General features: G+C 35.8%; 1 long non-coding RNA gene across 1 annotated transcript in view; it reads right to left on the bottom strand.

The window, feature by feature from the left end:
- Nucleotides 1-23,708, bottom strand: part of LOC145679833 (uncharacterized) — a 113,702-nt gene extending 89,994 nt beyond the window's left edge. Inside the window, exon 1 of the long non-coding RNA XR_014130575.1 lies at nucleotides 23,611-23,708. This is a non-coding gene — a long non-coding RNA (uncharacterized LOC145679833). The remainder of the gene's footprint in view (nucleotides 1-23,610) is intronic.
- Between the last annotated feature and the right edge of the window lie 3,809 nt (nucleotides 23,709-27,517).

The raw sequence follows: 27,517 nt of genomic DNA, 5'->3' as shown, positions 1-27,517 counted from the left end.
CATGTATATTAAAGGAGAACTCAAAAGGTTTATTTGGTCTTACTTACAAATCATTCTAAGTTAACTCCACGTGAGCTCCATGTGTAACTCTTACAATATCTAGCCTGAACTCAATCTCTCTCCACATATTCTGTAACATCTGATGTGTTACTGAAGCAATCGTATTCCTAATACGGTTCTTCAGTTCATCAAGGTTGCACACCTTTTCACCAGAATACATAGGGTCTTTCACATACCCCCACAGGAAGAAGTCCAGGGGTAACATAAGGAGAGCGTGGAGGCCACCTATTTGGCCCATCACGGCCTATCCAACGGGCAGAAAATTCAGTATCAAGGTACTCCCTCACTTGTAAGCTCCAATGTGGAGGGGCACCATCCAATTGCAATATCACTTGATGTTGTAAATGTTGTAACTGGGGAACAGCAAAGTGTTGAAGCATGTCTAAGAACACATTTCCTGTTATGGTTTGCTCTATGAAAAAGAAGGGGCCTATAACTGCGTTATGTGTTAAAGCACACCAAACATTCAATTTGAGACTGTCTCTAGAATGTAATATGTACGCATGCGGATTCTCAGATCCCCCTATCTTAACGTTGTGTCTGTTAACACAGTCAGACAAGTGAAAAGTTTTCTCATCAGAGAAAACAATGTTCAATAGGAAATTATGGTCATAATCAATCCTGTCCAGAATTTCAGTAGCAAATGCTGCTCTCTGTGGCTTATCGTTGGGCTTAATTTCTTGCAATAATTGCACCTTATCGCAAACGTAATCGCTTGTGTACCATATCGTGCACTGTTGACTTTGGAATTGCCAATTGCCTGCTCGCTGCGCGAATTGACTTCCTCGGGCTACGTGAGAAACAATCTCTTATTGCTTCCACATTTTCTTCTGACACACGTGATTTACCACCGCTGTGTTGTTTCACTACACTCCTCGTTGATAAAAATTTATCCCTCCACGCCTAGATATTGTTGCGTGATGGAGGACCTTGTGGTAAACACGTCGAAAGTTTCATTGAACTTGAGCATTTTTTGTCTCTGCAAACCACCACACGCATTGCGCCTTTTCGACTGCCGACGCTATTTCTGTTTATCGACGATACTAGCACCGTTACCGAGAGTTGTTCAAGTGTGAAAATTTGCTGAACAAAACTTTTTGAGTTTTCCTTCTATTTAAAAGTTTTTGTTCTTCTTCTGTATCTCTGACCATATTAAAACTATATACTTTTAAAAACCGTCAGTCCCATTCCGGACACACTGTATAACATCCAAGCATTATACTTCAAAAAGCACAAACACACCACATTAAATCCCGATCAACACACCCATTTTTCCTGTCGTTGCTTCGTGCTGATACATATTGCTTAGTGTCCAGTCTCTCAGATAAAAGTGAATTTTGCAAGGAATTTTAGCAAGTGTTTTCTCGATTTGAGGAGGGAAGTGGAAAATATAAAAATGGTACCATGAAAAAATGTGACTTTCTGCGGAATATGAAAAAGGACATCGATGAAAACTCGCTAATTGGAAAAACATAAACTGCACGTTAAATTTGAAACCGGATATATATATATATATAAATATATATATATATATATATATGTATATATATATATATATATATATATATATATATATATATATATATATATATATATATATATATATATATATATATATATATATATATATATAGGGGAAGTCAGTTAAATATGAGCGTAGTTACTGAAAATTCTAATATATCTCAAAAATAATGTATTACAGAAAGTAAAAAGTATCGCCAAAAGAAAGCCTAATCTTTCGTCTACAAACGCTAAAAAGTACAAGGTTCTACATACTTTTGTTCGTGAGTAATAAGCAGGTTAGTAAAGTAGGTGCGCAGTGCTCATATTTTCCGTAGTACAAGGGTAATATGAGCACTTCATAGGGCAAATATGAGCAGCGTTTCTTTTTTAATATTTTCACATAAAATATTTATAAAGCAGATACAAAAATGTACAAAGAAGGAAAAAAGTAGATGATTAATAACGAGCAAAAGATAGTTGCACATGCACATAAAACAGTTCATTTCAAGAGTCCTGTCTATTGGTTAGACGTAAATAACTAGGTACTAAATCTTCTACAATAATCACAAAGAAAGAACTCAGAGCACTGAACGTTCACAGAAAAAACATGATACCAGTCTTGGCACATATCACATTTCATCCATTCTTCCCTTTAGGAGTCTTCACTAAATTTTCCTTCAAAAATATGGCAAATACTATCATTCTCCTCACACTTTATGGATGAGCCTGTCCTCTTTCTTAACGAAGCATTTCTGGTGTGTGTGTTTTTTTTTTTTTTTTTTAATAAAACTATTAGTATCCACTTGTGCTTTAGATTTATTTATGGATGTCTGCTTCTTCACCTTTGCAGGAAGTCTTCCTTTTGAATTGCATTTTGACTAAAGCTGTGTTATCAATTGCCTTGATGTAAGTTCTCGTGCTTTTCCTCTATGTCTTCCTTTTCTGTTGCTTTAGCTCTGAATAGTAGGCAGAGGAAAACAGTGATTTGATAATTTTCCGAGGTGTTTGAGAAACTTGGTTGATAGTGTTTCCTGAGGCGATTGATGGTCCAGGTTGAAATTCAGTGTTTGCCAAACAAGGAAGTCCTTGGCCTGTAGATCTATTGTTTGTGATGTGTGCACTATAGCAACATTAGCTAGTGTAGAAGAGCTTGCTGGGTCATTATTACCAGCAAATGACTCTTGAGAAACATCGAAAGAATAATTCTCTGCAACATAAGCGTAACCAGCAATAGCATATACATCTACTGGCCACAGTCCGTTTGCTTTAATCGCACTTGAAGCAATTCCAACAGTAGTATTAGTATTCCACGCTTTCGTGATCATTTCAGCAAATTCTAATTTGGTAAATACTGTACATTGCTGTTATGAAGTTGAAGATTGTAGAATTCATATCATCCATGTTATTACAAATTATGTCATTACGAAATATCTACTTTAGTTAACATCTGGAAGAGCTCATCATGTTCATTTCTCTTATTAGTTAAAAAAAAATGTGTATGTGCTCATATTAAACTGAATTCAAAAGCTCATATTTCACCGACTGCTAATGATACATTAACATGCTGTAGTTGGCAACTCTGTTTATAGGAAAGAAGTGAACAAAAGACTGGCGTTGTATTCCTGGACAGAACTGACTATAAATCTAGTGACAAATTATATACAACGCATAGATACCAAGTTTTAGCTTATTATCCATTACCCTGATTTAACTATAGCTCTAAAAAGCTACATGTTTTTATTCTAGGTACCTGTAAAATTGTCTTTTATTTCATAATAACTGCAACGAACGAACTTGGGCTCCTCTCTGCAAATTCATGAAACTCCAAACAATGCTACCAACTTCGTTGTTTTCCTCTTGCGCAAGGTATGTGTGCGCTGTGTGAGTTTAAGCTTCGTGCTGCTCATATTTTCGGATTGCTCATATTAAACTGACATCCCCTATATATATACAGTAGCGGATCCAGGGGGGCTATAGGGGCTATAACCCCCTCTTGACGCTCAGGTATACACTGGATTAAATTGGCTTCAATCCTGCTTTACACTGGATAAAACGGCAAAATATGGTTTAGACCCTCCCTTGATCATATCCTGGAGCCGCCCCTGTATATATATATATATATATATATATATATATATATATATATAGATAGATAGATAGATAGATAGATAGATAGATAGATACATAGATAGATAGATAGATAGATAGATAGATAGATAGATAGATAGATAGATAGATAGATAGATAGATAGATAGATAGATAGATAGATAGATGGTTTTACCTATATCTACAAATATTTTGGAGGGGAATTCTACAACTTTGGGGGGGCGAAGTAGAATTCGGCATCCCCTACACTCACCTTACCAAGTTTTTCCTTTGTTCTTTTCTTTTCTTTACTTCTTTTTTTTTAACATATAATAAAAGTATCCTGTTGTTATACTACGGGATATCAAGCTGCTTGGACAGACCATTGCAACAGCCAAAAGCGATCATTAAATATTCTTTTACAAATAAGAGCTGTTTTCAAGAGACTTATTTTGGACTTACTGTTAAACTTGAAAAAACTACCTTTGGTTGTATACAAATCCACTTGGAGAAAAGTTGTGGAAAGAGTATGGAGCCGATTTTCCTACGTCAAGAAAACCCTGCCAGACTCTGACATTACCGCTGTGCTCAGACAACCCGATCCTTTCCAACGCCACCATCCTCGTACAACAACTCATGTTTAATAGACACATAGAAGAGATTCCTACCCAAACATTAGGACCCCGATTTCTGGAGCCTCATGGTGGAGACCCGATTTCTGACATCAGCTTTGTGCTCAGGGGCCCAAACAATTTCAACACCACCACTCGCGCCCTCCAACTCCATGTCTAACATGGTTTCCCTACCATAGAAGGATTTTAATGGAATTATCTCTATGTTCTATACAACTATTTACAGCGTATCATACCATCGATAAGAATTGAAGTTTCAATACATTAGACACTATGCGCTTTTAAAATGTTCGAATTGGGTGACAACATTAATTTCCAGGGATAATTGTAGCCTTTTGTAACTTTATTCTGTATGTGACCAGACAAATAGGAATTTAATTTCGATTCTTTTAAGATTAAAAAAAAAATATATTTTGTGAAATGTAACGGAAGTTCAGAAACAGCCTTCTTTGCGAATTTCTCAATATTGATCAATTAAAGTGAAGAATATGCTTAATATTTGTATTTAAAATACAAAATATAGTTTGGCTACTGCATATGTTTGAAATTATAGTAACTACTTAACTTCTTAAAGGAGCAGTTCGAGTTAAAAACAAGTTTGGTGCAATAGAAAGAGAAACAAAAAATAAGAGACCCATATTTTTTTATATCTTGATAGGCCGTCTACAGGCATTTGTTTTTGATGAATCGTAAATGGTGACGTCATAGGTGGGATACGCGAAAAACTCAATGTGAGTCAGCAACCATTCCCTTGTACGCAGCTGATAAACCTTTAATAGTGCATTGGATTTAATAGATTGTGTTTTGGATTTGTTAGCAGTCTTGCTCTGTGTTGAATTCTTGAGGGAAGTTTTTGTTAGTTGTTTTTTCTATAGCATTAGTATAAAAAAGAGTAGAGAGAGAGCAGTAATTACGTTTGTTGTGCGAAACAGTGTTTCTTCCAGACATGTTTTTAGGGTGGCACTGTTTCCCGGAGATCTGAGAGATTCCCCCGGAGGAGACCAAAATAATACGTCTATAATGTAATAAATATAATAGTACTGTGTAAAAATAATGTGCCTCTCCGAATACTAAGTGTCCCTCCCCCCCCCCGGATTTTTTTTCTGAAAGAAACACTAGTGTGAAGTAGAAAACACGTGTTAGTACAGCGCGTGCTGTGTCTGTGAAGTGAAGTAGAAATGCCTAACACCTGCTATGTTTTCGGTTGTAATTCTTGCGCAATTGAAGCTGAGGACGTAAAGTATCTTTTCTTACGTTTCTAAGTCGTGAGAAATCACCAGATCGACATAAATTATGGGCCAAGAAAATCAATGGGAAAAAATTACCAAATAAAATCACTCGAGTTCCAAACATCTTGAAGAGCCTGCCTTCGAGAAGTCAAGTTTACTGAAAGGAAAGTTAATGCCAGTGGCGGATCTATGCTGGGGCTGGAGGCCTAGGTCCCCCAGTTTTTGAGTGACAAAATTGATTTAAGCTATTATTTAAATATTTTTAAAAGTTTTTAGTAAACATGATATACATATCATAGTCTGGGTTCTGACTCCCCCCCCCTGAGTTTTTACCGTCTAGATCCACTTCTGGCTAATGCCAGGAGAATTATTTACACGCAAACTGAGAAAGAATGCTGTTTCGAGTATATTATTGAAAGGTTTAAAATCCGAGCCATTGAACAAGCACCGATCTATGTCCAGTTACCAACGTACAAATATCGTACAAGACGCAATTGATGGTTGTAGTCAAGACGAGGCATTAGAGGGTAATAGAGACGATGTCACTCATGATTCTGAAGATACTGCTTTAGAAATAAGTTATACAATGTGAATTAGGAAGTGAAATATACCGGCTTGTAGAAGGAATCAGTGACGATGACTGTTCCACAAGACATTGATCCATCGTTTAATTTATCTGTATCATGTGGCAATGATGATGAAACGGGTGATGAGAGTTGTTCCGCGGACAGCTATGAGAATAAAAGAAATTTAACCGGTGAAGTGTTTTTCGTATTCTGGCAAACTTTACAGATGTTATTTGATTTTTGCCTGATATGTTACGCTTCTGTACATGCCTTGAAGCACAAAATTATAGGGTCAGCGTTAAAAATTGCAACAAAACGTGAAAATGAACATACTTATGTTTGGGAATCGGAAGAATGATTAAAGAAAAGGTATTTAGGTGTTGCAGCAATCTCGTCCGCCGTCTATTTACATATTGGTTTCCATTTTTTTTTTTTTTTTTTTTTTTGATACACTGAGCTCATGTTTTATAGGATACGTTTTATAATATTATAAAAACGTTTGTACAGCCCACCATCAGATATCATTTTCTACATGCAGATGATATTTTATTTGTAAGTCTTTGTAATCAGTTCTGGAAAAGGAAACCGCACTTAGAACGTGCCACCGCACCTCTCACAAACGAAATGCTTGGCACTGTGTAGTATGTAAGCCTGCTCTCGCTCCTTGCCCACCTATGACGTCATCAGAAAATCTTTCTTCCTCTGTTACTCGCTAACGACTGAACGTATCGCGATCAAACAAACACCATTCCTTTTAGAATTTTCAACTCTACAAATGGAAATAAATTGTATAAAATGCATTTCTAAGTCGAACTGCTCCTTTAATGAATGAAAGTTCTGAATTTAAGGTTACTTATTATTAATTAACATATTGAAATATACTCCGTGTGACGTGGGTTCTTGTCATCACGGCACCGCATCCTCAGGTTGCAGATCGAGAAGGCCTCTAGATATAGAGGTTAGCAGCGTATATACTGGATAAGCAGTCGCGGACAGACGACAAGGAGTGATACTCCAGCTTGGGAGTTTGGGTAAGGCTAACAACATCATCATGTAAAAAAGACACTTGATCAGAAACACTCACAGGAGCCTCGGACAAGGACTGATAACTTGGCACGACCTCAGCAGGGACATGAGATTTGGAACATTGAATATTAGAAGTCTTTATAGGGCAAGCGCGTTAAAATCCGTAACGAGTGAGTTAGAGAAATGCAGGACTCTTAGGAGTTCAGGAAGTTAGGTGGGAATGAAATGGAACTGTGAATTCCTGAAATTTTACGTTCTTTTACGGGGAAGGAAATAAAAATCACCAATGGGAACAGGGTTTTTCGTTCACAAACGAATAATATCAGCAATTAGGCGGGTTGAATTTGTTACTGACAGACTTTCTTTTATTACTCTTAAGGGTCTGTGGTGTGATATTATTGTTTTAAATGTACATGCTCCAACAGAAGATAAGGGTGACGATATAAAAGACAGTTTTTACGAGGCGGAACGGATATTTGACCAACTCCAACGATACAATATGAAAATTCTGTTAGGGAATTTCAATGCGAAGGTACGACAAGTTATTTTTAAACGAAAGTCTGCATAAGAAAAGTAATGACAACGGTGTTAGACTCATGAACTTTGCAACATCCAAAAACCTTATCATGAATAGTACAAGATTCCCGCGTCACGACGATCATAAATACACTTTGACCTCACCAGAAAGAAAAACACATAATCAAATTGACCATGTTTTAGTAGATAGAAGAAGACAATTGATGCCCTATAGCATAATTGATGTCCGGTCGTTTAGAGGGGCTGATTGCGACACTGATCACTACCGGGTAGCAGTGATAATAAGAGAGAGATTATCGTTGAACAAAGGAAATATTCAATGTCTGAAAACGGAGAGTTTTAATTTGAAGAAATTAGAAGACAGCCAAGTAAGAGGAGAATATCAGATTGAAGTTTCGAATAGATTCTCGGCTTTAAAAGATTCGGAGTGCACTAATGTTGAGGATACTTGGATTGAAATTAGAGATAGCATTCAAATTTCAGCAAGAGAAAAATTGGGACACGTGGAAATACGTAGGAACAACCCATAGTTCGATCAGGAATGCATTAAACTGGCAGAGAAGAGAAAACAGGCAAAATTACGTTCGCTACAAAATCCGAATGAAATAACCACACAAAGTTTTTTTAGACAACAGGTGAGAAACTTTCAAAACTTTTAGAACAAAGAAACGCGATTTTTGAAAGCTAAAATTAAAGAACTTGAAGATAATAGTAAAATTAAAAACATTCGGGACATGTATAAGGGAATCAACGAATTTAAGAAAGGCCTTGATTACCTTGTGCTTATACGTATATTAAAGAAATCTGACGAAACAGTTCTCACGGATACTGATAGCATCATAAATAGATGGAAAGATTTCTTTGACGATATGCTTAACATGCAGCCAAAAACTAACATGCGTGGAGAAAGAGAGATATGCACCGCTGAACCGTATATTCCAGAACCCAACCAAATAGAAGTAGAAAACGCTATAAAGAAATTAAAGAAACACAAATCTCCGGGTGTAGATGAAATTCCAGCTGAGTTAATTTTAGCTGGAGACGAAAGATTGTGGAACAAGATACACAAACTCCTTCTCCTTATCTGGAACAAGGAAGAATTGCCACAAGAGAGGAAAGAATCAATCATTGTTCCAACTCACAAGAAAGGCGACAAAACTGACTGTAATAATTATTATCGAGGCATTTCTCTTCTGTCAACATCCAATAAAATCCTTTCAAACATTCTATTAGCAAGATTGACCCCATACGTAGATGAAATTATTGGAGATTATCAGTGCGGATTTAGACGAAATCGATCAACCATCGACCAAATATTTACTATCCGCCAAATACTCGAAAAGAAGTGGGAATACAATACCCCGGTACATCAACTATTTATTGATTTTAGAAAGGATTACGACTCGGTTAGGAAACACTGTACAGCGTCTTTACAGAATTGGGAATACCGAAAAAGCTAATTAGATTAATTAAGGTATGTTTAAGTGAATCCCAAGGTAAAATCTGGGTGGGAAAATTTTTGTCCACGAGCTTTCATGTCGAGATGGCCTGAAACAAGGAGATGCGTTGTCGCCATTCTTATTCAACTTTGTTCTGGAACCGTAATACGGCAAATTATGGATGAGTTAAAATACTGTACTTTTGATAAAGTGAATAGTTTTAAATATTTAGGATCAATATTAACAGACGAGAATCATATTCATGAAGAAATTAAATGTCGACTAAAACTAGAGAATTCGTGTTACTATTCGGTTCAAAATCTCTTGTCGTCGCGAATCCTGTCAAGGAATTTGAAGCTTAAAATATATAAAACGATAATCATGCCTTGTTCGTGGACTGTATTATTTTGAACACAAAGTTTGTTGCACAATATACTATTTATTATATTGTAAACACACAACTAAATACACTAATTGCTATACATAAGCAACTACACACTATGCAGTCACACACGCCACGTTGACACTTGTAAAGAACTATCAATCGTCCAGCGTTGCCAGATACAAAACAAAAGAATGATGAAATGCGGCCGAACATAATACCGCCCACCTTGAAATATCATTTCAACACTACATATAATTCTACACATTACTCTACAATACACATTCTACATATTATTTATTCTTCATTATATGGAACAGGAGAAATTTTTACAATTGGTCGTTTGAAGACACCTTTGCTAGTTTTAATAGTAACAGTTCTAACAATATTATCTACACCAGGATGAACAGCAACTACTCTTGCTAAATTCCAATGCTGAGGAGATGTCTTATCTTCCTTCACTAATACTAAATCATTGACTTTGATATTAGCATGTTTACACCTCCATTTTGGCCTTTGTTGCAGCCGAGACAAATATTCTGTTTGCCAACGGTTCCAAAAATGTTGGACCAATCTTTGAGTTAATTGCCAGCGTGACAAATGATTGATTTTTAATTCACATAAATTTGGTTCAGGTATTGCTACTAATGCATCATGAATTAAAAAATGACCAGGAGTTAATACCTGATAGTCATTAGGATCAGAAGATAGAGCAGTTAATGGTCTAGAATTTAAACATGCTTCAATCTGACACAAAACTGTATACATTTCTTCAAATGTGAGTATAGTGTTACCAACTACACGTCTCAAGTGGTACTTGACAGACTTTACACCAGCTTCCCATATGCCTCCAAAATGAGGTGAGGATGGTGGATTAAAATGCCAATTTATAGATTGCATACTGAGGTAATTACATACAGACTCTTTTGAATCACCATTCGTTACAAGTTTCAGTAAGGATTTTAATTCTCTGTTTGCACCTATGAAATTTGAACCACAATCACTGTAAATATCAGTAGGTTTTCCCCTTTTAGCTATAAAACGTTTCAAAGCTGCAATAAATGACTCTGTTGAAGCATCACTTACCAATTCTAAATGGATTGCTTTGACACTGAAACAAATGAAGAGTGCTACATAACCTTTGAACAATTTTGAATTTCGACTTTTCATATTTTTTAACATTAGTGGACCTGCATAATCTAAACCGCAATGCAAAAATGGACGAGTTGGTGTTACTCTACCAACAGGAAGTTGACCCATTAATTGAGAGGCTGTTACACCTGACTGTTTATGACATGTTACACAACCTTTTACAATCTTCCTTACAAAGTCACGACCACCAATAATCCAAAACTTTTGTTGCAAAACAGATAAAAGTAACTGTGAACCTGCATGAAGATGCTTTATATGTTCAGATTTTACAAGAAGTTCTGTAATTCTAGCATGTTTTGGAAGTAATATAGGATATTTGAAATCATATGTTACACTAGCATTTTGCAAGCGACCTCCAACTCTCATGACATCATTTTCATCAAGAAATGGATTTAAACACAATAGTTTGCTATTATAAGTTAAATGTTTTTTCATACGTAAGTATTTTATCTCAAGTGGATATTCTGATTCTTGAGCTTGTTTTATCCAATGTATTAATGCATTTGACAACTCCTTTGTAGTTAATGGTCCACTACATCTTAACTCCTGTTTACTTTTACTATTCCTAATAAATCTTTTACACCAAGCAGTAACACGAACTAACTTCGATAATGATGAAAATTTATCTACTATTGTACAGTCAACCTTAATGTGCATGTTAACAGTTGAAGACTTTTGCTCACATTGAACAGAATCTAGATTTTTGCAATTAATATTTACAATAGGTAACTCTGATTCCATCAACCACTTTGGCCCATTCCACCATAGTGAATAAGACTCTAATTGTGACGGATTCAAACCACGAGAACTACAATCAGCTGGGTTGTCTTTGCTCGATGTGTGCGCCCATTTAATAAAAATTGATTGTTGGATCTCAGATACCCGGTTAGCCACAAATGTTTTCCATTTACTCGGACATGAAGAAAGCCATGCTAACACAATAGTAGAATCTGTGTAACAGACAACCTGTTCAAACTTGATTAACATTGCCTTAATGACCGTATTGACTAACCTACATAACAATACTGCAGCACACAATTCTAACCTAGGTATTGATATTTGTTTTATAGGGGCAACTTTGGTCTTTGCAGCAATCAGGTATACTTGCACATTTCCAGATGTATCTATACAACGTACATATGCTACTGCAGCATACGCCTTTTCACTAGCATCTGAGAACCCAATTAGATCATATTTCACAATGTTTTCAGAAGAAATACACCTTTTGATCTTAATCTGTCTCAACAATGGCAATTCTTGACAATATGCTTCCCACGAGCGAGCAATATCATTTGGAAGTACGTCATCCCATTCAATTTTTAATTTCCATAATGATTGTAGCAACAATTTAGCAACAATGGATACCGGAGATAACCAACCAAGCGGATCATACAATTTTGCAATATCAGATAGTAACATTCGTTTTGTCATTACTGACTTATAAATGGGAACAACAATAGGAAATGAAAATGAATCACTTGATGGATTCCACTGTATGCCTAAAGCTTTTACATTCTCATCTTCATTAAAACAAATTAACGACTGAGTTTCTCTTAAGTGAGAAGGTATACTATTTAACACATTCCTGTCGTTAGTAGACCATTTTCTTAATTCGAAACCACCTTTTTGTAATAATGCTGTTAATTCTGAGTACACTACCATTGCCTCACTACTATCAGCTGCACCTGAAACTAAATTATCAACAAAGAAATCATTCATGACTAATTCTGCAGCTCTGGGATAACAATAACCTTCATCTACAGCTAACTGTTGCAAACACTTTACAGCGAGATATGGAGCCGAACTGGTTCCATAAGTAACAGTTAACAATCTAAAATCACTAATAGGTTGGTCAACTGTTTCTCTCCACACTATTCTCTGGTAATCAGAATCAGTTTGATCTACCTTAACTTGTCTGTACATTTTTGCTATATCAGCACACAATGCAATTGGATGAGTTCTGAACCTTAATATTAATGGGATAATATCATCTTGTAATTTTGGACCTACCATTAAGTTGTCATTGAGAGATACTCCACTGCTAGTTTTAGCACTACCATCAAATACAACTCGCAATTTAGTGGTAGAACTACTTTCATTTAAGACACAATGATGTGGCAGATAATAAGATTCAGATACAAGCTTATCAAGTTCTACATCAGGAATTTTTTCCATGTGACCTAAGTCTAAGTACTCCTTCATGAAATCACAATATTGTTTACATAAATCAGGATCTTTCTGTAACTTACGTTCCATCTGACATAATCGCTTTACTGCTGTGTCCCGTGATACACCTAGAGGCTCAACATTTTCTTTAAAAGGCAATTTTACAATATATTTGCCATCAACATCACGTTTGTAAGTTTCAGCAAAATACTGCTCACATTTTTGCTCTTCAACGGATAAATGTTGTACAGTTGGCAACTCCTCTACTTCCCAGAATCTTTGTAATGTTTTATTGAGATCAACAGAAACAAAATATGACTGAACACTTGATGTGTTATTCGTTAAGTTAATCTGACCACACAATACCCAACCTAACACCGTTTCAATGGCAGACGGAGCTCCATCCGTACCTACGTGTCTCCCACTGAGCAACAATAATGGGAAAACATCAGCACCTAACAACACATCAATAGGGCCGCTTTTATTAAACTGTGGATCTGCTAAGTTTACTTGTTTTACAATTTCCCAATTACCTATATTTTGAATAGTTACTCTGGGTAAGTTACTTGTGATTCTTGGGACTACTATTGCTTTAGTATGAATATTATTATCACTGTACAATGACTGAAAACACAAATCAACTATTGCATGAGAATTTCCAACGTTAGAACCAGTAACACCTGATATGCTCATGTTTATTTTCTCTTTGTTTATGCGTAATTTCTGGACGCAGCGTTCAGTTACAAACGACAATTCACTACCACAGTCGATAAGAGCACGAAATTGTATCAACTTATTTGCATTATCTTTGATACTTATGACAGCGGTGGACAACAACACCTGAGGAATTAGTTTTTGATTTATAGAATGAGAACAATTTACTTGATCTACTTTATCCTTCTTTTCAAAATGTAATAAAGTATGATGTTTTTTGTTGCAAGTGTGGCAACCCTGCTTCACACTACACTTATTCACGGAACAATTTAAGGTCAAACAATTGAAACAAAGCGAATTCTTTTTCACAAAACTATGCCTATCATTCACTGACATATTTATGAACTCTTGACACTTATATAGCTTGTGGTTATTTTTACACATGATACACGACACAATTGGACTTGAATGATGCACTAACGTGTTGCCTTTCTTGTTTGTTTTTAAAGCAGACGTGTCTGCCGGTGACCTTGCACTCACTGCAGCTAACGCTTTGGCACGTTGTAATATGAACTCTTTCAGCTGGTCGAAAGTTGGTTGTTCGTTTTTCTTCAATGAAAGCTCCCATTGTTTTCTGGTGTTCTTATCTAGCTTCTCACCTACATGGTAAATTAAAATCACATCCCAATGTTCCACTGGAAGGCCCAAGCAGTGGCGGCGATTGGACGTTAAAAGTGGGGGGGGGCAAGGCATGATCTGAATATTTGTATATCAATGTTAGTTTCCCTGGTTATTTCTAACACTTTGTTTGACGAAAGATTGTATAACTAATAGGATACTATCTTTTTCGGTTAAAATACCGTATATCGCATTTCATATTTTATTAAGTAAATAGACAAGAGCAACGCAAGTATGTACTATCCCTTTGTGCTCTTAAACAACGAAGTTGTCAGAAGAGATTTGATTCCATGCTCATGAACATCTTAAAATTTTGTCTGGAAAATTGTGTAATCAGATTATTTAATAACAAATTTACAAAACAAATAAATAGAAAAAATAATATTAAACATAGTGATGAATAACGAGTCTGGTTTTGTAGAAGTTATATTGAAACTGGGAATTAATGAACAACTTAATTTTTAATTCCACACATGCAATTAAATGTATGTTATTACTCTTAGAAAATGAAAGACAGTAAATACTACAAGCATATGCTACGACATTTAAAGCAATATTTGCTTTTGTAGCTTCCCGAAATATGTTCGTTGCCATTAGGTGCAGTTTTCACTTTCTTGGAACACATTAAAACACAATAATACTTAGAATCACTCCACACTCCATCACTTCACTAGAAAATAATCCTAAAACCTAGAATAGTGTTGAATTCACTAAATTTCATTGTATATACACTCGTGCACCCCTAAACACACCACTCACTCGTAACAATGAAAAAGGTAGAAGTTGTTTCTTATTACGCTCTTTTTAATCAATATTCCTTACTTTGAGAAGAGATGACATTTTAGGAACTGTCAGTTTATGTGTAATTAAAGAATACCTTGAGAAATACTTTTTTTTTTTTTTTTTTTTGCGAAACGTTCTCTCAGTTAGTTTCAAAATGGCTAACATATCGAGCCCTTGTAACAAAGGGGTATAGAATCAAACCCTGCTAAATCCAATTTCGAATTTTATCTGGGAACGAAGAAAAAATGACGCCCTCATGTTTTCAGAATTGTTGAACTTTTCTTTCTTTTTCTTTTTTCCTTTTTTTTTTTTTTTGTTTTGTTTTGTTTAGTGGTTGATTTCACTCATTTGTATTAAGTAGTGACCACTAAACAAAAAAATGTTCAACAATTCTGAAACAAAAGGGCGTCACTTCCTCGTTTCCTGAGAAAATTGAAAAATGGATTTAACAAGTTTTGCTTCTATATCCCTGAATGCTGGAATTGTTGTGCTCCAATAGGTCATTTTTTGAGTTATTTTCCGTGGCAATTAAAACGCAATTCTTGTAGCTTTCTTAACTTCACAGGAAGAAAACCAATACGTACTCACGCAACGGCAAATATTATATGGCACCATTTTTTTTCTATGAAACAGTAATACATACGAAAACTTTAACTTCCAAATGAAATTATATACATTAACTGGTTACTTCAAAAAAGTGGGGGGGCAACTGCCCCCCTTTGCCCCCCCCTAATCGCCGCCCATGGGCCCAAGGATTTAAGTTCACACACACACTGAACACTATTGTCAACCAATCTTCGTAACTCACCTGATGACTCATTCTTCACAGCTGGTTGAGTAATCAACTTGCTCAAAATATGATTTGCTAGCTCTCTCACATCTTCATATCTTGATTTAAGTAACTCCCATGCTACTTTATAGTTATCATCAGATATGGAAATAGACTGCAACAATATAGCAGGTTCCCCTGATACAGCTGTCTTCAAATACTGCAACTTTTGAGCATTTCCTAATCGATTGTTATTATGAACAGCAGCTACAAATAAGTCACGAAACGATAGCCAATCTTGCACTCTACCACAAAATGTAGGAAGTTCTAAGTCTGGCAACTTTACATCTGTGCACTGTTTATTAGATGTATTTACCTGTTCAGTATTAGGTGACTGCATATTGTACAAAATTTCTAAGACAGAGTCCAACTTATTTTGCACTTCATTAAATTCTCCGTCATATTTTGCAAACTCACTTTCACCACCCACAGAAATGAACTTTGTAATGAGCTCTGTGCAATCGCCATGTAATTGCGTAGCACGTTCAGTGTACAGCTTGATACTGAAGTTAGGCTTGTCTTTATTCTCGTTCACTTTATGTATTAATCTTGTCACTTCACGTTTAAGTACAGTTTTCTTACCTATGAGCTCTTCCATTGTTATAATTCTGCACCACTTTGACAATGCACTACAAAATGAAGATACTGCGCCACAAGTTCGCAAACCACGCACATGCACAACTGGAACAAAATCCGGTCGGTAAGGACCACTTTAGTGTTCGTGGACTGTATTATTTTGAACACAAAGTTTGTTGCACAATATACTATTTATTATATTGTAAACACACAACTAAATACACTAATTGCTATACATAAGCAACTACACACTATGCAGTCACACACGCCACGTTGACACTTGTAAAGAACTATCAATCGTCCAGCGTTGCCAGATACAAAACAAAAGAATGATGAAATGCGGCCGAACATGCCTGTTGTTCTGTATTGTCACGAAACATGGTCGCTTACTCTGAGGGAAGAATATAGACTGAAAGTGTTTGAGAAGAAGATCCTAAGACGAATATTCGGATCCAAGAGAAACTGGAATGGGGAATGGCGGAAACTTCATAACGAGGAACTACATAACTTATACGGTTTACCCAACATTGTTAGGGTCATCAAGTCTAGGAGGCTTAGGTGGGCAGATTATGTAGCTAGGATAGAAGAAAGTAGAAATGCTTTCACTGGAAGAAGTCTTGACTGGAAGATCAATCGGACCATTAGGAAGACCTAAGCGCAGATGGGAGGACAATATTAAGATGGATCTCGCAGAAATAGGAATACAAAGTAGAAACTAGATCCAGTTGGCTAAGGATAGAAGTCAGTGGAGAGCTTTTGTGAACGCGGCATTGAACTCCGGGTTCCATAGGCCATAGAGTTAGTTAGTCAGTTATTAAAATATTTTGTAGTTCATTTAGTAGTTCACGTGATCTTGTGAACTTCATAAGATGGTACCACTGGTTCAGTACTTCATTATGTAAGAAAATAAATAATTACTATATTATATCAATATTATGCAATACCACTACAAAACTTGTCAGTTACGTTTGCTAATAAAACGTTGGCATTCCTTGCTATATCTTAAATACTTGTAAAGGAAAAATGGGATTTGACCTAAAATTCGACATGAGTAGTAACGTACTATTGTTCTTTATGTTAATTTACTAATAATGGGAAAGAAGGTTCAGTAGCCAGCATTTGATTTATCTATTATTATTATTATTATTATTATTATTATTATTATTATTATTATTATTATTATTATTATTATTATTATTATTATTATTATTATTATTAGACAGAAACAATATCATCGGATATATAATATGCCAGAAAACTAAATTGTCGAACAAAGTTCAGAATTATTATATTACATATTACAGGGCGGGGTTTATTGTGGGTTCGGGTTGCACTGAAAAGCACATGCATTTTTTAACTGTTCTCAGTGTTTCTGTCTGATTCCAGGGGTGCTGCTTAGAGGGGCAAGAGGGGACTGTTGCTCCCCCACTTTTTTGAAGTGACCTCTTAATGTATATAGTTTCACTTGGAAATGTAAAGTTTTTGTATGATTAGTGGCTCATATCAAAAATGGTGCCATATAATATGTGCCGTTGCGTGAGTACGTATTGGTTATTTGTCTTCCCCTGGAGTTACAGGAATTGCGTTTTAATTGCAATTCAAAGCGATTAACATTGCAATTGCACATTTTTTAAATGTCGTAGCATATACTTGTAGTATTTACTATCTTTCATTTTCTAAGAGTAATAACATACATTTATTTAATAGTATGTGTGGAATTCAAAATATGAGTTGTTCATTGATCCCCAGTTTCTATACATTTTTGCAAAACAAACCTCATTATTCATTGCCTTTCTGTTACCACTAATATCTTCTCTGTGTATTTGTTTTGCAAATTTGTTATTAAATAATCTGAACACACAATTTTCCAGACATAATTTTAAGATGCATGAGCAAGGAATCAAATCTGTTCTTATACTTTCGTTATTTAAGAGTACCAAGGACTAGCACCTACTTGCATTGCTATCAGAGCCGGCGTTAGCAGTTTTGCCGCCCTGGGCGGTACTTTCACATGCCACCCCTTTAAACCGCAAGCCTTATTTTGACAGAAGACGTTCAAGTGCCACAAAAAGTAATAAGATGAAATGGAAAAGTAAACAGAAAATGACTTACGTCTCTCGAACGCTTACGTAATATTTAAACAACACCATACGTGACAATATAAAATATGCTCAATTTCACTGTATATTTGTGATATACAGTAGCGCTTATAGAAAATGAAATTTAAAAAATATACTTTAGTCATGACTAAGAATTTTGATTTTTAAGCTTATTTTATATCAAAACGTGTTTGCAATAGAATATGGAGCATGAAGATAATAGGCTATGGTGAATCAGGTATTACGGCAAAACTAAGTGATTAGGTTAAGCCTTATAATGTACTAAAACACAATATACATAAATAAAACATACCTTAATTGAAAGAAGCCTTTCTTACTTTGAAATGAGCAAATTCCCTTATGACATTCGTGTAGTCAATGTTCCAGCCAATTCGTGTACTGTTGATATCATCGCTAGACTACTCAAGCGTGTTTCAGACATAGAAGAACGCAGGTAGTTTTTAATAAGATTAAGTTTCGAAAAACTTCTTTCTCCACATGCCACTATTACCGCTAGGTGCAGTACTGGCATTGGGAGCAAAGTCATGTTCCTTAATTCATTTTAAAGTATCTTTTGTTGAACTTTTAAGTTTAATTATAGAGGATAACACTTTCAGTTCCTCTTTCAAATCACTAGGATTAATATCTTTCGATTTTCCGTGTGTTAAAATGCTGGCAAGTTTAGTACACTTTTCAGACAAAAGTTCAGGTGGCATATCTTTAAGATTACTTATATCGTAAAGGAAATCGAAATACTCGCTGTAATGTTTAAGTTGCTCATACCTTTCTCTTAAAGTTAACGGGATCACGTCTAGAACTTTGTAATAAAAATCGATCTTGTATCTTATTTGTAGATCTTCAATAGCTTCATCCCCTGTCTCGTACTGAAACTGTCTGTTCTTCTTCGACTTCGAATTTGCACTCTATTACCTATCTATCTAATCCATATCTAATACTGATGCTAACTCCATCTCATCAACTAAGGAAGATTGAAACTTTGTACCATTTCTGCTCCTCTCAATGTACTCAGATATATTTTTAAGAAACCCCACTGCAACCAACACATGAGAATCAATGCTTTGGAGACTCGCTTACTATGTTTATGTGGAGTAAAGTCATACCAGATGTTATAGCTCTGTTTACGGATTTCTTTCTCTCTTCCTATTGCGCAACAAATTTACTTTGATACAGTCTCGCGACGGACGACATGGGCATGCGCCGCGAAACTGTAGGCCCATGGTCGCCATAGAGGTGTAACCTCTAAATGTGATAACGCATCCGATATTGCATCCAAATCTTTGAATTCTAGAGAGGCATGATGAAATCTTAAATATATCACAACGCACGGTGGTGAAAATTTTGAATCGTGACGTAATTGGATCAGAAGATCTTGCTAGATATATGTTAGATAGAAGTAGGTTAATGATAAGAACGTCGTATTTCATCTTAACGTAAGTACAATAGTATTTAATATGTGTTTGTTACAAGATGACGGTGGAAAAAATCATTCTTGAAACGAATTAAATATAACCAGGTAAATTAAATTGTTTATATATTGCGCGTAGCATTATTTACTTTTAACAACATTCGTACTATTTTCATATAGATTAATTCATCATCACTTATTCTCATTAGTAATAACAATAACTAATACTCTTTACATAAATCGTTCCATTGGACTTTACTTTCGAAGAACTACAATTCCTTTTACCGGTACATATTAATTCTAGTTCCTTACGTTCATGTTATCATGCATCAGCTGTTCCAGAAATGACGTACCAAACCATCTTACCTTACTTGTATACATCTAACAACATTAAAGACTTCCAGTGTGACTACTTGGCTCTTTATTCTCATATGTTACTATAGTGATAGAATAAATTTTCTTATTGTGCATGTAATATGAATTTTACTGAACGAACTAGTTGACACTTTTAATCACAAAATGAAAAATCATCGAAACAAGCAGCTTACTTGAAGTTACCATTAATTTTGAGATTTAAATGTAAATATAAAATGCTACATGAATTTGGTGTTTGTCGTTATCCCGGATTACACTAGTTAACAAATTTAAAGTTTTTTTTTGTTACATGAGAAAAATCACCTGATCTTAAAGGAACGTTTTGCGCTGAATTCGAATATGCACTCGGTTTCTCTCCATCACGTACAGTTTTCCCGTAACAGAGGGGTTTTCGGGAAATTCCCTCAAAAATTTCCCTTTTTCAGATATTTTATTCCCCTAGCTCCTGTCCCCTTACATATAGTAACATAGAAATTATACCTAAGTATAACTTGATTTATATTTAATAAACCCTAAAATTTTCGTAAAAATCGCTTTGTTCTTTCTAGAGAAATAAATATATTTGTATGTATACTGTGTGCACTGTTTATTGCACCTGATAGGTCTAGTAATGCTTTCAGATCTCCTGAGTTGAGGTAAAAACGATTTGCTTTATTACTACAAACACAGACATAAAAATGAATATTTACAATAGTCAACAACACACTTGTATTGCTCTCTGTAAATTAGAAACGTGTATAAAAATAGAATGTACTTCCAACGTATATTTTTTTAAACGTACAGTATATGTATATCTTAATACATATATATACAATTCTCCAAGTTTTTTCGTTTTGTTCATGAAATGGTTATCAATATTTGTTATCAAATGTAACAGAATGCAAAAGAAAGAAAGAATGGAATACAGACTCATTGTTGACAACAATGAACTAATGCAGTCTGAATTTTCCACTACGGTATCGTTTCCCCCTCCCCCCGCGCATTTCTTTCTTTCTTGTGTTCTTGACACCTGGTGAGGGAGTTTTGTACATTTTTATATTGACGTGTGGTTTAACAGTACTTCACTTTCAAAGTTGTCTTTGCTGCTAAGAGTGCTTTCATGTTTGATCTTAACGGCATTATACCCAACTAAGACCAGAAGTTTAGTTTGTGATCAGTACAATGGCGTCAAGAGGACGGCGTTCGTGTGTTAACTCACCAAATAGTTTTTGTTATGTGTGTGGCCAGTTTGTAGTTAAAGGACAGTGTAGATCCATTACGCCATCGGTGAAACTAGCATATTATATATATTTCGGATGTCGTGTGGGAGATCAGGACAAAACTTGGGCACCCAACATAATTTGTGCGTCGTGCTACGTCACTTTACTTGCATGGGCCAAAGGGAAACGGAGGTTCATGAAATTTGCTGTACCAATGGTGTGGAGAGAACCCACCAACCATCTGGATGATTGTTATTTTTGTCTCACAGTAGTTAAGGGACATTCTAAAAAAAGCAAATACACAATAAGTTATCCCAACGTTAAATCCGCAATTAGACCTATTCCGCACGGGGATGAACTTCCACTTCCCGAGCCCCCTACCAACTGGGAAGAGATATGGCCAAAAGACTCATGATGATCATGACCTTGATGAACCATCGACATCAACATGTACATCCAAGGATCCAACGTTCATCTCTGACTGTGTTCGCGAGCCACATTTCATCCGGCAATGTGAACTTAATGACATAGTCCGTGATTTGCACCTGACAAAACAAGAGGCGGAACTTCTGGGATCAAGGCTCCAGCAGTGGAACTTATTGTATGCAGAAACGAACATATCAGTGTACAGGAAAAGGCATGTTCAATTTTCAAGCTATTTCTCAATGCAAGATAATGTGTGCGTATGTACGGATATAAATGGGTTGATGGCGGAGCTAGGAATTCCTTACGTTCCAGAAGAATGGAGGTTATTTATCGACGCGTCAAAGGTCAGCCTTAAAGCTGTCCTTTTACATAATGGAAATAAAAAACCTTCTATACCACTTGCGCACTCAGTGAAGATTAAGGAATCCTATGACACCATGTCAACTTTGCTAAATCTTATAAATTACAAGGACCATTGTTGGCAAATATGTTGTGATCTCAAGGTAGTTGGTATTTTATTAGGACTGCAGTGCGGTTACACGAAGTACCAATGTTTTTTATGTTTATGGGATAGCCGAGCTGATGACAAACATTATGAAGTGAAGGAATGGGAACCTAGAGTGAATTACGTACCTGGAGAATGCAACGCCAAATACGCTCCTTTGGTAGATCCTAATAAGATATTACTACCGCCACTTCATATCAAGTTAGGACTTATGAAAAACTTTGTCAAAGCTATGGACACATCTGGTGAAGGTTTCAAGTATTTGCGAGATAAGTTCCCTAACCTGAGTGATGCTAAGATTTCAGCGGGAGTGTTTATTGGTCCCCAAATTAGGAAATTAATGCTTGATGATAGCTTTGACAGCAAGTTAAACAGTGCTGAGCTAGCTGCCTGGACAGCATTTAAGTGTGTTGTGCGCAACTTTCTGGGCAATAACAAAGCTGAGAGTTACACAGAAATCGTACAGGACATGATACAGAAATACAAAGAGTTGGGTTGTAGGATGTCTTTAAAAATCCACTTTTTGCACTCCCACCTCAGCTTCTTTCCTGCTAACCTAGGTGCTCTCAGCGACGAACAGGGGGAAAGATTCCACCAAGATATAATGGCAATGGAGAAAAGGTACCAGGGACGATGGGATCCTTCAATGATGGGGGACTATTGTTGGGGTCTTGTTAGAGAATGCAACGTTTCTTACAAAAGAAGGAAGTAGTGTACGTTTTTGTAACCCAATGGAAGTTTCATATATTGTGATAGTTTTGATTGTCTTTTCATGACCTTTTGGTACATTTGTATTATTGTTTATTGTAAATTGTCGCACTTGTAAATTATATTGTATTATATTTTATATATGTGTTTGTGGTAATAAAGCAAAACGTTTTACCTCAACTTAAGAGATCTGAAAGCATTACTATAAGGTGCAATAAACAGTACACACAGTATACATACAAACATATTTATTTCTCTAGAAAGAATAAAGCGATTATTACGAAACTTGGTGGGTTTGTTAAATATGAATCAAAGTATACTTAGGTATAATTTATATGTTAGTATATGCAAGGGGACAAGATCTTGGGGTGTAAAATAAACGAAAAGGGAAATTTTTTAGGGATTTTCCCGAAAATCCCTCTGTTACGGGAAAATCGTACGTGATGGAGAAAAACCGAGTGCATATTCGAATTCAGCGCAAAAATTTCCTTTAAGAAGAGGTATTTCCTTTTATATAACAAAACCTTTGTTAACTAGTGTTATTAGAGAAAGGGGGACGGAGCCCCTAACTTACTTTTACAGACACATAATCTGCTGATATTTTCTCTCCGTCATGAAATTAACAGAATAACCATACACACAATTATTTCACATGAAGTTCTTATATAAAACCTATTAAAATATTGTTTCTTCTTCTTCTATCAACATTGATTTCTGTTATGGTCCAGACCATATTCCAAGTCCTCTTAACTCAGCTTCTGTAACTAGGTTGAGAACAAGGTATCTTCAAAAATTAACATGAACTTCATTAAATATTTCAGAATAATAACAAGATTGTAATGCCCATACCGAAAGCAGCATTACACAGATAACGAGTGAGCAAAGGAAAGTAACGCAGCTGGTTTGCTCTACATAGAGTATAGTGGACGACCATTCTATATGTTCTATTGTCGTTACTTATTTGAAGTAAGGTACAAACCTCCACTATTTAATATCTAAGTGACGTCAGAGCTTCAATTCGGCTCTCCAACCTTGTGGTGCTTAACGGTTTTGTTCTTTTAGTATGGCCCAACGTTGAACTGACGCAGGACAAATCAGAAACTTTTTAACTACACAAAAAAGAAAAAAAATGAAACGGTGTATTGAGATCTTGTGGTTGCATCGTTAATGACAAGGTTCAGTGAGTGACTACTGCAAGAAACATAGAAGGCTCGGGAATTTATTTCTAAAATTCTCTTCTGAGTACTGAATGTTTGCCTTTCATATTGGAACCATTGTCATATCCTTGGCCTCTCATGTCTTCGATAGGAATGTTCATTTCCTTTAGTTGTTCAATTATTACTTCTGTCAGTCCTAGACCAGTGGTGTCTGTTACCGATACGAAACCAAGAAAATGTTCGCAAATTTTTACAAGGCATTTTCCATTACTGTATGTAATTTGTACAAAACGAACTATTATTATCATTTGTTCTGTACCAGAAACATCTGGCGTATAGTCTAGTATTATACTATATTTTGCAGTTCTCAACAAAGACAGCATTTTACTTTTAATTTGTTCACCAAGAATTTGAATAATTTCATTTTGGACATCTTTTCCTAAGTAATGGTGGTATTTATTTTGTCCTCCCTTGGTTCTTTTAATGTGTTAGCCCATGACATTGTCAAACTTGACAAAGAGTTTACCAGTTTCAGAAAATTACCATTATTACTTGTGTAAAGTTTATCTGATGTTCCGCGTAATGCAGGAACATTGTTCACCTTAAAAAAAAAAAATAATAAAAATAAAAGTATTATTGCAACTAGTCGTTCTATTACGTTCTTCCAACGTTGTACTTCGGCATTTAACATTTTCTCATGTTCTGCGTCAATTCTAAGACCACTTTTCAGTCTTGTTGAAACCTCCATCCATTTTCTTTGCAGCTTAAGGTGAATAAGACACGTTGATAATCTTATCCACCCTAGCTGAAAATCTTATCTACGCCGATGCAAGAAAAATATTGAACGAGATACCTGTGGATAGTAGTTTGATAATTGAAAATGAAGGGGAATGTTCTGAATTTTCTGAGTATGTGAATGAAGTAAGTTCAATTACATTTTCAAGTGAACATAATTATATTATTCCATGTGGGCCTATTACGAAGCATTACATTTTAATAGTATTCTTTCCTTTTTCAAATTTTGTCGCCCATTAGACTCGCCACCCTGGGCGGTGGCACAGCTCGACCCCGCCCTCGCGCCGGCTCTGTTTGGTATTGTCAATTTACTTAATATAATATGACATACGGTATTTTAACTGAAAAATATTGTATCCTATTAGTTATACAATCTTCCTTTCGACAAACAAAGTGACTTCACTGAGGAACTAATATGTGCCCTATCCAAAAATAAATGTTTCAGAGTCCTGCGGTATTCACTTAAGTTTTTATAGAGGGAGTTTATATATATAATGCGTAATTCTTATTTTAATAATGAAACATCAGAATTATTCTTGCATTTTAAAAATTCAATATTCTCTTACCTGGTAAAATCTAAATTTGATATTAAATTTAACTTAAACTAGTTTTTGGAGACAATGGTGGAATAAAGAATGTAAGAGAAAACACGAGACCTCTGGGAACATTCACATTCACAGAATTTATCCACCACGAAATACAGGGACCCCATGCGCCAGAGACAGAAGTAATAAACAAATTGTTCTTTTTCTTCATGGTTTCCATAATATTATTTCATTCATATTTTATGAATTCATCAATCATTCACAATTCATAAAAGATTCATAATTTTAAATGATGTTCTCATTGTGTTTGTATGATTATCTTGAACACTAATTACACTTGCTGAAGAAATTTACAGAAAATAAATTCCAAATATCTTTATCTCTTATTGTTTAAAAAATATATATCGTTTTAAGAGTCACGCTTGAAAAAGAAACGTAACTCCCCTTATGAGTATCAATATTGATTCAAGTTTTGACATTTTTTGCTCTGAAACGAGGGCTACCCAAACAATACCAGATATTTGAGCCTATTACGGCAGTGGGCGAGGCCAGTCACCATCTTGGTGTCAGAACGTTACCATATTCAATACGCATCTAGCTGTAATAGTGTGAGGACTGTGACGCTCTTACTGTGCTTTCTGTAACGTGTTACAATGTGCGCTGAAATAGAAAATCTCGTCTCTTGTGAGAAGTATGGAGAGGTATTGTGAAACACTGAGAAAGTTAAGGCGCGCGATTGAAAATAAGCACCAGGTAAAATTTAGCGCAAAGATGCTTTTCACGACAAAGCACGTTCACACACGGCCAAGCGTACCCAAGAGCTCTTGGATGAGTGTTCGATCACCCACCATACAGCCCGGATTTGGCATCGAGCGACTACCACCTCTTCTCAGGATGAAGACATGGCTCGCTACACACTGCTTTGATACTGACGCCGAACTGCATGCCGGTGTAGGCCAGTAGCGCATGCGGCATATTTCTACTGCGACAGTATTGAAAAACTTGTGCCACGGTATGGTAAGTGCCGTAATTTGAATGACCATTATGTGGAAAAATAGCTTAAAAGTGTACCTTTCAAATGTATATAATATAATTTGGTTTGTTCATTCTGTTACTTTTATTATTTCAAAACGTGTTTCTTTTCTATATTCCAACATATTTTGTAACTTTACTGTGGCATGAAGATTGTAGTACTGATATTGCAAATAAACGTTATTTTACTTTGATTCTCGAAATCTCCAACTTCCTTTTAGAATCAAAGACCAGTTTCCTCTTAAGTCAATATGCAAAGGCAGGGTTAGATGAATCGTGTGTTGTAACAGAAAAGAACAGAATAGTTTCAAATAATCTTTGCCTTTACCCTACTGATATCGATTGGTTTTCATAAATTATTCCCTAGTTTCGGCTCCAAAGAAGGTAACGGGTCAAAGTATGTTTTGAGCACACTCGAATTTGCAGTGAAACAATTAACAACGCGCGTAAAGCAAATACGAGGGTAGGTTGATAAGTTCTCAGCCTACCCAGGTTCAAATAAAACTAGATATAGAAGTTATATATGTTCATGAGGCTTATAATTTGTGGAGCTACTGTGTAAAATTTGGTTTGACTAAACCAATTTTATTTTATTTTATTTTTTTTTTTTAAAGGTCCAAAGTGAGGATGTCAGCCCACGTCCCGGAAATAAGTAAATTTGAACACCGTGCATTCATCAAGTACCTCTTCCTAGAGAGACTCTCGCCGAAAGAGATCCACAACGACCTTGTCACGACATTGGGGGACAAGGCACCATCGTATGCCACTGTGAAGAAATGGGCAGCGAACTTCAAACGTAGGCAGTTTGGTCTGAACGATGATCCAGGTGTGGCAGACCAATTTCAGTTACCTCTCCCAAGGTGATTGACGCCATTCACCGGATGATTCTCGACAATCGCCGAATCCCGTCAAATAGATAGAGGACACATTGGGCATTAGTCATGAATGGGTA

Source organism: Thermobia domestica, chromosome 2 (assembly GCF_964235325.1).
Source record: "Thermobia domestica chromosome 2, izTheDome1.hap1.1, whole genome shotgun sequence".
In the NCBI taxonomy this organism is placed as follows: Eukaryota; Metazoa; Arthropoda; class Insecta; order Zygentoma; family Lepismatidae; genus Thermobia; species Thermobia domestica.
Note: the sequence above shows the minus strand (reverse complement) of the source record. Positions and strands in the feature narration are given on the sequence as shown.